General features: G+C 33.3%; 1 protein-coding gene and 1 long non-coding RNA gene across 3 annotated transcripts in view; one reads left to right on the top strand and one right to left on the bottom strand.

Annotated features, from left to right (window-relative positions):
* The window catches only part of LOC137490330 (uncharacterized), a 272586-nt gene that overhangs the window by 131693 nt on the left and 127068 nt on the right, over window positions 1-13825 (top strand). Inside the window, exon 4 of one of the 2 annotated variants that reach the window (XR_012384388.1) lies at window positions 11203-13191. The exons of the other annotated variant lie outside the window; for it this stretch is intronic. This is a non-coding gene — a long non-coding RNA (uncharacterized lncRNA). Of the gene's footprint in view, window positions 1-11202; window positions 13192-13825 lie in introns of those variants that run through there. 2 annotated transcript variants of the gene reach the window in all.
* The window catches only part of LOC141375639 (uncharacterized), a 35545-nt gene that overhangs the window by 20358 nt on the left and 1362 nt on the right, over window positions 1-13825 (bottom strand). The gene's annotated exons all lie outside the window — the stretch shown is intronic.

Below are 13825 nucleotides of genomic sequence, written 5' to 3'. Positions count from 1 at the left end.
AAAAGCATAATTGACCTATGGTTTGGAGGGCTTGTTTTTAAGTGAAGAAACAACTTGAACTTTAATAGCAGCACGCTGGATTTATTGAGATAAAAAACCTGTCATTTTACTTACACAAAAGCAAAAATAGAGAACAATCTAGCTTTATTACTTTCGAGATCACTGCTTTGCCCTACTTAAAGTTATAGCAAAAGAAGAAAAAAGGTGTTTTTAGACATGTTTCCTGAGTGTATATATATATATATATATATATATATATATATATATATATATATATATATATATATATATATATATATATATATATATATATATAAATGGTCACACTTTACAATAAGGTTCATTAGTTAATGTTAATTAATGCATTTACTAACATGAACAAACAATGAACAATACATCTATACTGTATTTCTTCATGCTAGTTAACGTTAGTTAATGAAAATACAGTTATTCATTGTTAGTTCAAGTTAACTTATGGTGCACTAACTAATGTTAACAAGCATGGACTTAAATGTTAATAATGCATTAGTAAAGGTTCAATTATGATTAATAAATGCTGTACATGTGATGTTCATGATTAGTTCATGTTAGTAAATGCATTAACTAATGAACCTTATTGTAAAGTGTGTGTTTGTATTGACTGGTAATAATTGTTCATCATCTGACAAACCCTATTTATAGAATAGGTATAATACAAGCAATGCAAATATTAATTTTGCACAAAAAGAAAATTACAAATTTTAAAGAAGTATTAAAATGGTATGGCAAAGAGAAAGGAAAAATACATTAAAATAATACAATAAAAATACATTTAAAAAGAGAGCAAGAGCATATGTAAAAAAAATAACATGAATCAATGCAGAATATTAAATAAAGCACGTTTTAGAAGTTTTAATTTATTTCTTGTTATAAGACTCTGAAATGATATTCAAGTACAGATGCAATTCTCAAAAAAATTGGTTCACATTCGGTATATTTACGCTTATGCATAAAAAAACAAAAAAAACTTTCCATTTTTTTTAAAGGCCACAAACCCACAGGGTCTTCACAGGGTGTTTTCACACCTCTAATTTTAAAAAGTCTGGAAAGTGGGTGAGTCCAGCTTTGTTTAGGTAAGAGTGTCAAGTGGCGAAAGAGGGATAGGTTTGCATGAAAACGGGAGCTTCAGTATATGCATGCGCGGATTTTCACTGTGGGAACACAAACGCAGGGGAGTGACGTTCACATGTATATCAGCAATCAAATTATTTGTGTTTACATGAATTGCTTTTTGAATGTTACCTTCAGCATCCTGTTTTACATGTTATAGCACATAATTTGATTAACATCATTGCATTATTGCAACGCTATCCAAATTTCTTCTAGAGTTTCATGATATTTCAGGTGTTTCATTCCTAATTTGTTGACTTTAACTGCAGTTTGGCTCTTTTTACTTTCATTCAAGAACATTTCTTGCATGCCCCCCATGACAAAGAAGATGTTGGATATGGTTTTTATGGAATTTTGATACCGCATGCTGTATGCGAGAAAAAAAAATTCTCAGTAGATGCAGAGACCCGGTAGGTGCAGAAAATAATGTTAAACAGCCGTTTCTGTATAGACTATCCTGTCACAAAATGTGTCAAAAATCATACTGTATATGGCGAAAAATCTTACAAGATGGTAATAGTCTGAATAAGGTGTTTACATGTTTACATTTAGAGAGCAGCCTTTACAGTGGATCTTTCAGTCTATATTACTGTAGTGATATTAACATATTGTAAACTAATTAACCAAATAATTTTGACCAAGGTATGTCTTTTAAAACTGAAAGAGTACTGCTGACGAGACTAACTTTTATTCATCATGCATGAATTAACATAAGCAAGAACACTGAACCACGTCTTTTAAAAGAAGACAAGTGGCAAATCTGTATTTCCCCATTTTCAGATGTGAAAAGCTGTCGGGTAAAAAATGTTACCTACAAATATATATTTTTGTCACGTGTTAGCAGACCACTGCAATCCACAAATGTAGGCCCACACACGAGCTGTCCCCTAATCAAAGGAAGATGTAAACAAAACCTTCATTGCGGCACATTTATAAGTGCAACTCTGCTGATCCATATCTGCAAACAATTCTTCTTCTTTCACTTGTTTTAATTAAAGCTGGCAACACAACTTGGTGTCTCTTTGCCATCTGAACACTGTAACAGGTAAAAACAGTCTTCGAAGCTTTATCATGCATATTAATGAAGTTGCACCAAGCGCTGATTTGTTCATACCAATTCATTTTTATGAATCAATGCTGAAAACTTAAAGACATCCTGTTGTACCAGCCGGTACAACATGGAGTCACCACGCTGGAATTTACCCAAGGATCTCATGGCCATGACTTAGCTTCAAAATTTATTTTCAACACATCCAATAAAAACATCCAATTCTCACTTTTTAGTAAAATATATGTGTCCTAATAGTGTTTTTAGCAGCGTGGGACATATATATGAAAAAATATGTGTTAGTGTTTTGTGACCCTACAATGCCAAAATAATATGTCTATAGCTTAAAGAAATATCAGCACAAACCTTTAGGACAATTAGAATACCAGAAACACAACACAGGGGGACATTCACAAAGTAAGTGAGCAACAGACTCAGAAGATGTCTCACAGAAAGAGCAAGAGACGTCAATGTCATTTTTAGTTTTTTTTTTTTTTTTTTTTTTTAACTAGATTAAATCTGTAAATATTTTTTTTTAAATATTTCTTTAATTTTATTTGTTTAAAAAATCTGGGGGAGTGACCAAACCATTTAATATAATCAAAAGGTTGTTCCAATAAGAAATGAAAGAGGTATTTGAGATGTCAAGATCTAAAAATAAAGACTGGATTTATGATTGGATTTTTTAGTGAAGAAACAAAGGGATCCAACAACAGTAGAATCAGGCCTAGGCGTACAGAAACCAACAAATTATTATGGACGCACCCATATGGATATTTCAACCGATATCGATAACCGATTACTCTTAAGATTTGAAGTGCGATAATTGTTATATTAGCTGATAAATATAAATATTTCAAAATGTTTTATTTTTTATACAGTGGACAACTGATTTTATTTAAAAGAACTCCATAAAATTTTGAACTGATCTTTTGAACTGAATAGCATACTATTTCAAAAGGTGATTATATAGACCTATATTCACGTTTTCACCTAACCAGTTAAACTCTGCTGCTATTTTGGGATTTCCACCTGGATTTCGCCTACCCAAATTTTAAAGCTTCCCTAATCCACATGCAGAGGTGTAAATGCAAAAATTTGGTATAATTTTAAAGAAAACCCTTTGAATTTTCATAAAACACTATTGAAAGTATTTCAAATAACTGTATATGTTGACTGTGTTATAATAAACATCTAAAAAAAAGACGCTTTTTGTAATTTTTTTTTTTTTTTTTTTACCTTTTAGGTACTGTGTGGTCTAGCGTGCTGTAATTAATTTTGGAGGTTCCTGCACATGTCTGTATTTATATCTGTCTGTATATATATATATATATATATATATATATATATATATATATATATATATATATATATATATATATATATATATATATATATAAATATTAAAAAAAAAAAATTATATATATATATATATATATATATATATATATATATATATATATATATATATATATATATATATATATATATATGCTACATTAGCATAGTCTAAAATTATAGCCACAAACTAATATTCCTTCAAATTTTTAATGAAGAGTGTATAATTATAATAATTAGCTAACACTTTATAATAAGATTGTAGTAAATGTTGACAAACTATGAACAATACATTTATTAGTGTCTGTTCATGATAGTTGAAAAAACAGATGTTCATTGTTAGTTCATGTTACCTCACGGTGCATTAACTAATGTAATGAATTGCACTTTAATAAGGCATTCGTAAATGTTTAGCTATGATAAATAAATGCTGTCCAAGTGTTGTTTATAGATAGTTCATATTGATAAATACAATAACTAATTTTAACCTTATTGTGACGTGTGACCATATATTGTGTGCTCATATTGGTATGTGAAGGGATGGATAGCAGCATCTGTTGTGCAGTTCACATTGTAACAGCCTATGGAAGAATCTAATAACGGCCCACTGCATCAGAGCACATTATATTCATCTCTATAAAGCTCAGCGCCGGGCGGCGGATGCCATTCGAATTCCCATGGAGGTACTAAAGGGAACCAGCCTCAAAACCCCATAAACAGCTCACTCATAAAACACATTCTATTTTAAAAGCACCATTTCAGTAATGCACCATTAGTAAGACTCGTAATCAGGCCGCCGCATTTCCTATCTGCCGAATGTGTGATCTACATCACTGCAGACCTCTATCAGGGGCCGGATTTGTTTTTTACCCACAAATCACACCCGGAAGAAAGTGGTGGCTAATGTAATAACTGAGTCTGAGTAGATGTGGGAGAGAAAGGGAAGCTGTTGGGTAAATGGCCTTTGGGCAAGGAGTGAGAAGAGCAATGGTTTTCTTCGTCATGCTTTTGTTCAGTCAGACTAAAACATACAAGATCTTTAATATGCATGGCCAAGGATGCATTTGATTGGCCACAATGTTTCATAATGAGATAACAACAATGATCATTTTTACCTTTTATTTTCATGTTTTTCTAAGCCTATATTAAACTCTCTATGTATTTGAGATTTGATTTTTATTTTTAAATCAGGAGAAGCAGTATTGATTTTCTATTTGTTACATTGTTTTCTGTTTGCTGCATTTGGACAGATGTCAAATAGTGGCACTGGTATGCATACACACTGTAAAAGCACTTGCTGCTGAGCTTTTTTGAGTTGACTCAACTTTTAACTCAAATACTGCACTTGACTCAATTTAAGTTGAATAAACTCAGAAATGGACTGCACATGTTGGCGCCTGTGATGTAGTGGTTAGGGTGTTGACACAAGCACTCCGCTGCTCACGGTGACCCGAGATTAATTCTGCCTTGTAGTCCTATGCTGATCCTTCCCCTCTCTCTGCTCCCCATGCTTTCCTTCTCTCTACTTTCCTATCCAATGGCTGGATTAGTTGGCATTTCTGTGTGGAGTTTACTTGTTCTCCCTGTGTTTGCGTGGGTTTCCTCCAGGGGCTCTGGTTTCCCTCACAGTCCAAAGAAATATGGTACAGGTGAATTGTGTAAGCTAAATTGTCCGTAGTGTATAAGTGTGAATGAGTGTGTATGGATGTTTTTCAGAGATGGGTTGAAGCTGGAAGGGCATCCACTGCGTAAAACATATGCTGGATAAGTTGGCGGTTCATTCCGCTGTGGCGACCCAAGATTAACAAAGGGACTAAGCCAAAAAGAAAATGAATGTATGAATAAACTCAAAAATGTCATGAAGCTGGTTGCCTTAAAATTTTAAGCTGATTTAACTTTTTTTTTTCAGTGCAGTATACTTCTATAAAACATGATGTGGAGTAGAGACCTGCCACCTGATTAATATTAGACACACCTAATAAATATTGGTAATATCACCAGAAGTAATACAGTGATGACAAAATTTAAATACTGTAAATGGGAGCGGGAAAATTTTGTATATTTATTTTGCTGGATCTGACAGAAGCGGTACAGAATCTTGTCAGAGTGGGACTGAAAACTCTGTCCTATGATGGTCTCTAGTACGGAGCTTAATTTTCCAATGAGTGATGGGCATATAAACATACATTTGTCAGCCAAGACATTTGTTCATAGCGCATCAGAATATAAAATTTAGTTATTTAAGTGTGAAGAGCAGGTGTGAATGGCACTCGTGAGAAAAAAAAAATTAGATCTGAAAAAACATACACAGTGGCTTCTGGTGGATTTGCAAAAACAAAAACTGCAAAAGGCATAGCTCCTGGGACGTATTTCACAATCTCCAAAAATGTATACAGGAGTACGTATCAATAATGAGCCTGGGTTGCTAAAGATAGTAAAGTATAATTATTTTAGAGAGCAGGCTCTGACACTATCTGGGATCTCCAAATATATATTTCATTCTAGGGGTATTTTGTGGGGTTATAAATGAACATAAAACATGTTTCTGGAGAATTTCTGACCTTACTTAGGCCACATCTAATATGTATATTAAGAAAAAAATTAACTTAAAGAATAGTTTTGACAAACTATTCTAAATCTTTTGTGATATATTTTAAGATACATGTTATTATATGTGTTGCTATATGTTTAAAAGATCTACTTTTCTTTTTTTTTCTTTTTATTGTGGCAGTTATTCCTTTTCTTACAACATTACATGTTTAAAGTAGACAATTGTATTTAAGTTACACACAATTTGAAAATCTCTAGTCAAGGTGATTGTACAGTTTGATGTTTATTTACAATAAAAATTGACCTTAAAATACAAGTCCACTGCATTCAGGTGTCACATGTTGAATAGTTAATACACCAAATGTACAGTATCGAATTTGTATACCAGATATATTTGGCTTTCCGGAAGTGAAATCAGACAGTGAGAGCCAGGCAGACACTGAGATCGCATTAAATCCCATACATAAGAGGATCTCAGTTGAATTTCCTCTCAGGCTTTATTGAGAGAGTCAGTTTTGTGGAGTGGGAAGAAAACTGAAATTATTCAACCCTTTCAAAACGATGAATTGCTTGAAACTTTCCTAATAATAACTAATTTTGAAGTTTGTGGGAAAAAAATGTTTTGGTGAAAGTGTTAAGAAATGAATAAAGTGTCAGGCCCTGGGTGGTGTAATTCTTCACCCGTAATATTGTTCTGATGTGTGTGTTTGGGCTTAGCAATCAGCATTTATCCTGTACTTCACTGTACTCTTCCTTTATTGTGGTCTCATCTTCCATTTTACTTTAATCTGGAACTGCAAGCAAAGAAAGAGGATAAATGGCCACAATAATTCTTTTCAACTTTGTGGCCTTATAGATCTGTTAAGTCATGTTGTCAATTTGTAGCTCCAGCCAGAAAGCTAAATCACCATAGATTCTCTTGCATGCACTCTGTGGTCAAAATTATTGATTAACATTTTAATATAAAAAAAAAGTTTGTGCTTTCAAAGCACTGTGGTTCTTGTATGCTGCAATTCAAAAGTTTGAGATCAGGACCATTTTTTGCATTATTTAAAAAATGGCTGCACAATATTTAAAAAAGACAACATTGCAATGTTTTTTTTTTTTGTTTGTTTTTTTTCTGCAATATATTGTGATCTGTATATAACAGACCTATAGTTTTTCGTGATTCTGTGATCGCTGAATCCAAAGCAAAATTGACAAAAGGTCGAAATTTTTGCCACCCTGCAAAATTCTTAATTTAAACGCAAAATAATAATAAAAAAATGTAATAATCTCATAAAATATCAAATTCCAAACTATATAATCAAACTATATTTCAGTTTGCAAATTAATTGTTTTCCATGACCTATAGAAGTTGCATATGCAGCGCACGTGCTGTATTTGAGTGTCTCTTGAAAAAATGACGTCTCACCTGCGCCCTCACAATCCAAACATTACATGGAGTGGGGGGAGTTTTCAGCTTGTGCAGTAAGCAGACGCAGATGAAGCACAAGTGATTCACATGTGAAGTCAAACCAAAGATGGGATTCGAATTGGGCGTTTTTTGCATTTGACGAGCTTAAGACTGCAAAAGAAAGTTGGAGCAAACATCTAACAAACAGAGCAGTGAAACAGACTGAAAAGCAAGCAGCTTACAAAGATGGAGGTTGATTCAAGGATGACAGCCACTGGTCATGACCGAATTGATAGACATTATTTGTGCTTTCAGTGTATGGCTGGCTCCATTTTTTTATAATTTATTGTGCCGAAATAGTTTAAATTTGCTTTAGATTAGAAATAGTCCCTATTAGATTAGAGTTAAACTGTGCAGTGACTCTACATTTACATTTACATTTAGTCATTTAGCAGACGCTTTTATCCAAAGCGACTTACAAATGAGGACAAGGAAGCAACTTGCACAACTATAAGAGCAACAATGAATAAGTGCTATAGGCAAGTTTCAGGTCTGTAAAGTCTAAGAAGGATTCTCTACAATTCCCTACAAATCACAAGAATTCTCTACAAATCACATGTTCTGAACTGTGTTTTCTGGTTAATTATAATCCCAACTCGACATTGCAGTTTTTGCGATGTGACTATTGCAGATTCACATATTGCATATCGATGCCGAAACGATATATTGCGCAGATGTAATTTTAAATATAATGTAGAAGATTTAAGAGATTGGGGAAAACATATTTGAACTTAGTTTTATTTAAAAAGTTGTTCAATTAAATTTATTTTAGCAAATAAATTAATTAAACATTTTATAATTGACAGTAAAAACTAAAATATATTTAAATTTACTTAATTATACTACCTTCCATTATGATTTTAACAGAATGGTAAAGCTCCATTTACTTAAAAAAAAAGAAATAAAAAATACTTTTTACTAAACTAAAATACTTTTTATTTATTTATTTTTAAAGCAATTTATTTCTGTGACCTCAATACTGAATATTATGTGGCCATGAAACATTTTAGGGTTAAAATTTTGCATTTTTATAACATTATAAATGTGTCTGTAAAAAAAAAAAAAAATCTATTAATTAACAGTTGTCTAGCTGGTGATTCGCTTGTATTTTCTGATTATTTATTTGCATAATGTGACCTTGGTCTTTGCTCTGACAAACTTTTGATGTTGAACTATTAAGTTTAACAAAGCAACTAAAATAAAACAGGTATTGAATGAGCTGCCAGCACCTTTTCTGTTAAAAAATGGATTTATTTATCTCTATTATTTCTTATGTAATATATTGTTTCAAACTACTAAAGGTGTCAATAAAGTTTAATTTTCAACATCAAATGTTCTCACAATGCAATATGAATGTGTAAACGAGTGAAAAACATGTTAATTAACAAATACTTTTAAAGTGTACTGTCCCCTTTTAATCCATTTATTGCATTTTTGTTCAATAAACATGAATTTCTTTAACAGCAAAAAAAAAAAAAAAAAAAAAAAACTTTAGGTAATAAAGTAAAAAGTCTGGTGGTAATCAGACTAAATAACATTATTTTTTATATTCTTAAAACTTCTTGCTGACAAACAGATAAATCCTAGTGATTTAAAGAAAAAGGGCAAAGCATAAAGATTTTAAATGACAATTATTATGCTTTCATTAAAAGATTTTGGGCTGTTCTGTGACCCTTAAACCCATTTTTTTAAATATATCATCAAATATTTTTTGTTATTTTGCTGATAATAAAATACTAACTTAGCACAGCAAACTAAACCACTCTATTTTTGTTTATTGCTTCATGTTCGGGTATAGGTCTAAAAAACACAAGCTCAGCAGCTTCCAGAGACCATCTGTGAAATTATAAAACAGCCCCAATTTGTATATACATAGACCTGAATCGGTTCACAGCAGGCAAACTGAGGGTAAACAGGTGGGCGGAGCCTAACAATCTGTGTATGTGAAAACTGTCAGCTATTGCAGTTTCTCTTCACATGGTGTCCAGCTGGGACCTTAAATGCACTCTGGTGTCGACTGCTGTGCTGATTTCCAGCCTGTTCCAGCAAAAGCAATGAAACAAACATGGATCCAGGATCAGCCTCTGGCATGTTAATACCTCTCAAGTCTACTATACAAGGCTGTTCTGGGTTCAGTGGGCCGTCGAGAGCCGAACTGAAGCGAATGCGAGGTTCAGAGGTGTGAAATAGAGAAGGGGTTGTTTCACTGTGCTGGAAATTGGCTCCTGCTGTGTATCCCAATCCTGCTGTCTGCTCACCCATCTCATATTTCCTTCTTTTGTTTCGCTGTCTTCATCCTTATTTGTGTCCAGACTAGAGATCCAGTCCAATTGTCATCATACTGCATTTTTTTTTTTGGCTCGATTTATTTGGTTCTGCGTCCTCAAAGCTGTATTTCATGGTGAAACTCTTCCTTTATTGTGGTGTCCTCTTCCGTTTCACTTTAATTGGAAACAGCAAACAAAGGAACAAGGATGACCACAATAATTCTCTTCAACTTTGTGGCCTTATAGATCTGTTGAGTCATGTTGTCAATTTGTAGCTTCAGCCAGAAGGCTAATTCACCATTGATTCTCTTGAGAATTCACTCTGTGGTTAACATTGGTGAATACAGTTTAATGTTAAAAATCAATTTGTAACTGCAATACATTGATCTTAAAAAAATATTGTAAATGATTTAAGAGTTCTGATGGGGGGTATGTTTTTAGCAACTAAAATGTTTTAAATTGTTTATAATTGACAGTAAAATGCAACATTACATTGAAATACCCAAAACCAAGTTTGTCACCAAGATTTTTAATATTTTTTTTAGATAACTGTAGTTGCCAGATGAATGGAAAGCGAGTGGGGAAAGGTAAGGGTGAGGAAAAGCGCTCATGTTCATGCTAGAAATGTTGGCCTGGAAAAGCTCTGGCAGCCTCAGTTATCCATAATCACGTTTGGAAGATTGACCCGAGGTGGAACTCGGAACTCAGGAGAACATTCCGGAACTCAGTGCGGGGGCATCTGTCACTTTTTGTGAGTGATGTGCCATTGGCTGCCGCATAGTTAGAAGAGATGTATTGGGCTTTGAGCAGGGAAGGCAGTCTGCTTTTATGAATACACTAGAAAACATTCATCTAGCAGAGCTTGCCTTCTCAGCTCGCCTATACTGAAGCGCTTTCCATGCATATCTATAATAACTATGATCATATGCTCATTTTATTAGGCCCATTAAATAAAACCTCTAATGCAATTCCATGCAGATAGTCGTTTGTCTCAAGCACTGCCTTTGGGTCTTTTTTTTTTTTTTTTTAAGCCACTCTTAAATCTCTAATGACATCTTATTACATTTACATGCTAATTTGTTCATTTTCTCCTTTATTTACCCTGTTATGGACCCATATCCGCCATTCTGAAGTAAACTGTGGTCATTTTAGTATTGGGAGGATGATTATGGCTTTTATGATGACAAAGGAGGATCAAAGCTGCAGTTTATTTATGCATTTTTTTCCAAATTAACTGCTGATAAATGCAATAGTAAATGCACATAGAAAAATAGCTGCTTTTTAAAATAAAACTACATAATATTCTGGTTGAGCATAATAACAGCATATTAAAACAGTTACTGAAATGTCATCTTTTTATTAAAATGCTTGACATTTGTGTATTTTTATTTCAGCAAACCTCAAGGATTATTGTCTGAAGTGGATACGTTCTTGGTGTGCCTGTACTTTTATTGATTGGGATGACAGCATTTCCCAGAAAATTTGCAGCATAAAGTACTACTTTTTCCTTTAAATGATGAGTGAGTCCATCTCTCAAATTTCCCATTCACTGAGGATGTGGATCACATCTGGTCATCAATAGTGCAATGCTGAATAAAGAGAAGGCAAAAGTGAAGGCAAAGGCACCAAGGTTGTTACATTTTAGCAAAAAATTGACATTGCCGCAATCCACACACATATCACAGATAGGTCTATTTGTGAAAATGCTCTTGCAACCACACAAATTTCATGAGAGAAGCATTGATTATTGGGTGTTTCTTGGACACTTTTGGCCTGTGGACACTGTCCAACATTAGACCATTTTTTTTTTAAACTTTATAAACATTTCCACCACAGGGTAATTTTATTCACAAATCAAATTATATAATTATACAACAATATTTTATTATGGAAATGAGAAAGTAATAATTATCGATTGATTGGGGGGATTGATTTACTACTTCATTGTCTTGCTTATTGTTATCTCTCAGTGCACACAAAACATAAGATTTATTGCTATATATTAAGTACTACTTTTTCACATTACAAAAAATTCTGCTTTTTGACAGGGAAACAATTTTGCTTTTGTGGAAAATTTGAAATGTGATGACTTTAAAATAAGCGAAAACTCTATTTTTTTGGATCATTTATATTTTTGTTTAGATTAATTATTTTACAATTGTATTAAACACAGAGACAACACTAAATAGATGCAAACAAATATTAACCTATGTTGGGTAAGTTAATTAAAAAAAGTTACTTTAATAAATTACAAATAGATTACAAATTACTGGCTACTACTGAAAATTAGTCATTTAATTACATTTCTAATTTCCTAATGTGAAAAGTAATAAGATTACTAATTACTTTACTTTGAAGTTACTTACTAAACTAGTTGAACTAGTCACCAAGTTGAGTGCCTTCCAGACACACTAGATGGCACTCTACACATCACATCTGCTACCGGACTACATATTCCATCATGCATTTCAAACACACCAGTTCCAGTTCACCACTGACTACAGTCACACAGCTGAATTTCATGAGGACTGATTACTAGGACTGTTTATACATCTTACCATTAACGTGTCTTTGCTCAGTCTTGTATCACTGTTAGTGTGCATTACCCAATGGTTTCCTGGTTCCTGGTTCCTGGCTTTTGGTATTTTTCCATGTTTTGATTTTTGGAGTTTTGTGATTTATTTATTTTTTATTTTATTTTTTTTTTGTGTTTGCTGTCTGCCCTGACCATTGCCTTTCTGGATTTTACTTTTGATGACCCTCATGTTACTGTTTGTTCCTGTTGACCCTGCCAGTTTGACCATCCCTTTGCTTAATAAAGCTTGCATTTGGAATTCTATCTCTGTGTATGCATTCGTAACAAACAACGTAAAAATCTTGATGATTCTGTAGATCTTGTCTATTAAATCTGATCTTTAATTTGTATTTTCTATTGGATTCAAGTCAGGGTCATTCTACAGCTTGATTTTCTTGCTCTGAAACCATTTGAAATTTTCCTTCACCGTTTTTTGATCATTTTCTTGCTGAATTGTCCATTCTGGATTTATCTTCATCATCCTGGTAATGTAAACTTAAAAGTTGGAGCGAAGCAGCTAATATTATTTTACAGCAACAAAGGGAAAAGGTTGAAGCTACGGAGAGATTTCAGCTGCTGTCTTGGCTTTCCATGATCTATACCTCCCTTTCTTCATGTATTCAATACTTTTTCCTTAATTTTATTAAGTATAACTCAATTTGTAAACTAATTAGTTTTGGTTTATTTGTATATATGTATTTATTTGGTTGTTATCAATATTCAGTTATGCAGTCAACTGCACCTTTAGAAAAACCTTCTGAGAAAAATGTTGACCTGTTTAATAATTATTTACCCCCAAATAAATGAGAAAGAAAGCAAGAATAAAAGAAAGAAAGAAAGAAAGAAAGAGATAACAGAATTATTGAAAATTATAAATATGTTTGGATAAAAATCAATTTGTGCACATAAAAAAGCCCACTGAAGTAACAATAACTACCCACTCAGCAGTTCATACACATTGGCTTTTCCTCCCCCAAACACACAAACAAACAAACAAACACACAATCTGTTCTGAGGATGAATCTGCCGTCGTTCTTCAACGAGTGCTTGAAATGAGAGAGAGAAGCCCCCCGAGGACAAGACTTTCTCTGAGTGTCAAAGAGTTTGTGAGCGAGACAGAGAGTTTGTGTTAGTGGCCTTGATTCTCTTTAATATCCATGAAGGAGCGATGAAATCGGGCGAAATAAGAGGAAATAAAGCACGCTGAATGGTGTGATGGGGAACATGGATTACAACCGTCTGTGTGATGCTCTCTGTCATCTGTATGTCTGGCCTGAGGTCTGATACACTGACCTCTCAGTGCTCTGCTATTTCTGAATCAATGCTTTCTCCTTTCCGTAATCATTTTCTTCAAGGCAGATGGAGTTATTAAATCCCAACGCCACATTTTACATGGCACTGCAGAACCAAGCAGCTGGTAATAACTCACAAATAGACGGACA

The sequence above is a fragment of the Danio rerio genome, chromosome 8, assembly GCF_049306965.1.
Source record: "Danio rerio strain Tuebingen ecotype United States chromosome 8, GRCz12tu, whole genome shotgun sequence".
NCBI lineage: Eukaryota > Metazoa > Chordata > Actinopteri > Cypriniformes > Danionidae > Danio > Danio rerio.
Note: the sequence above shows the minus strand (reverse complement) of the source record. Positions and strands in the feature narration are given on the sequence as shown.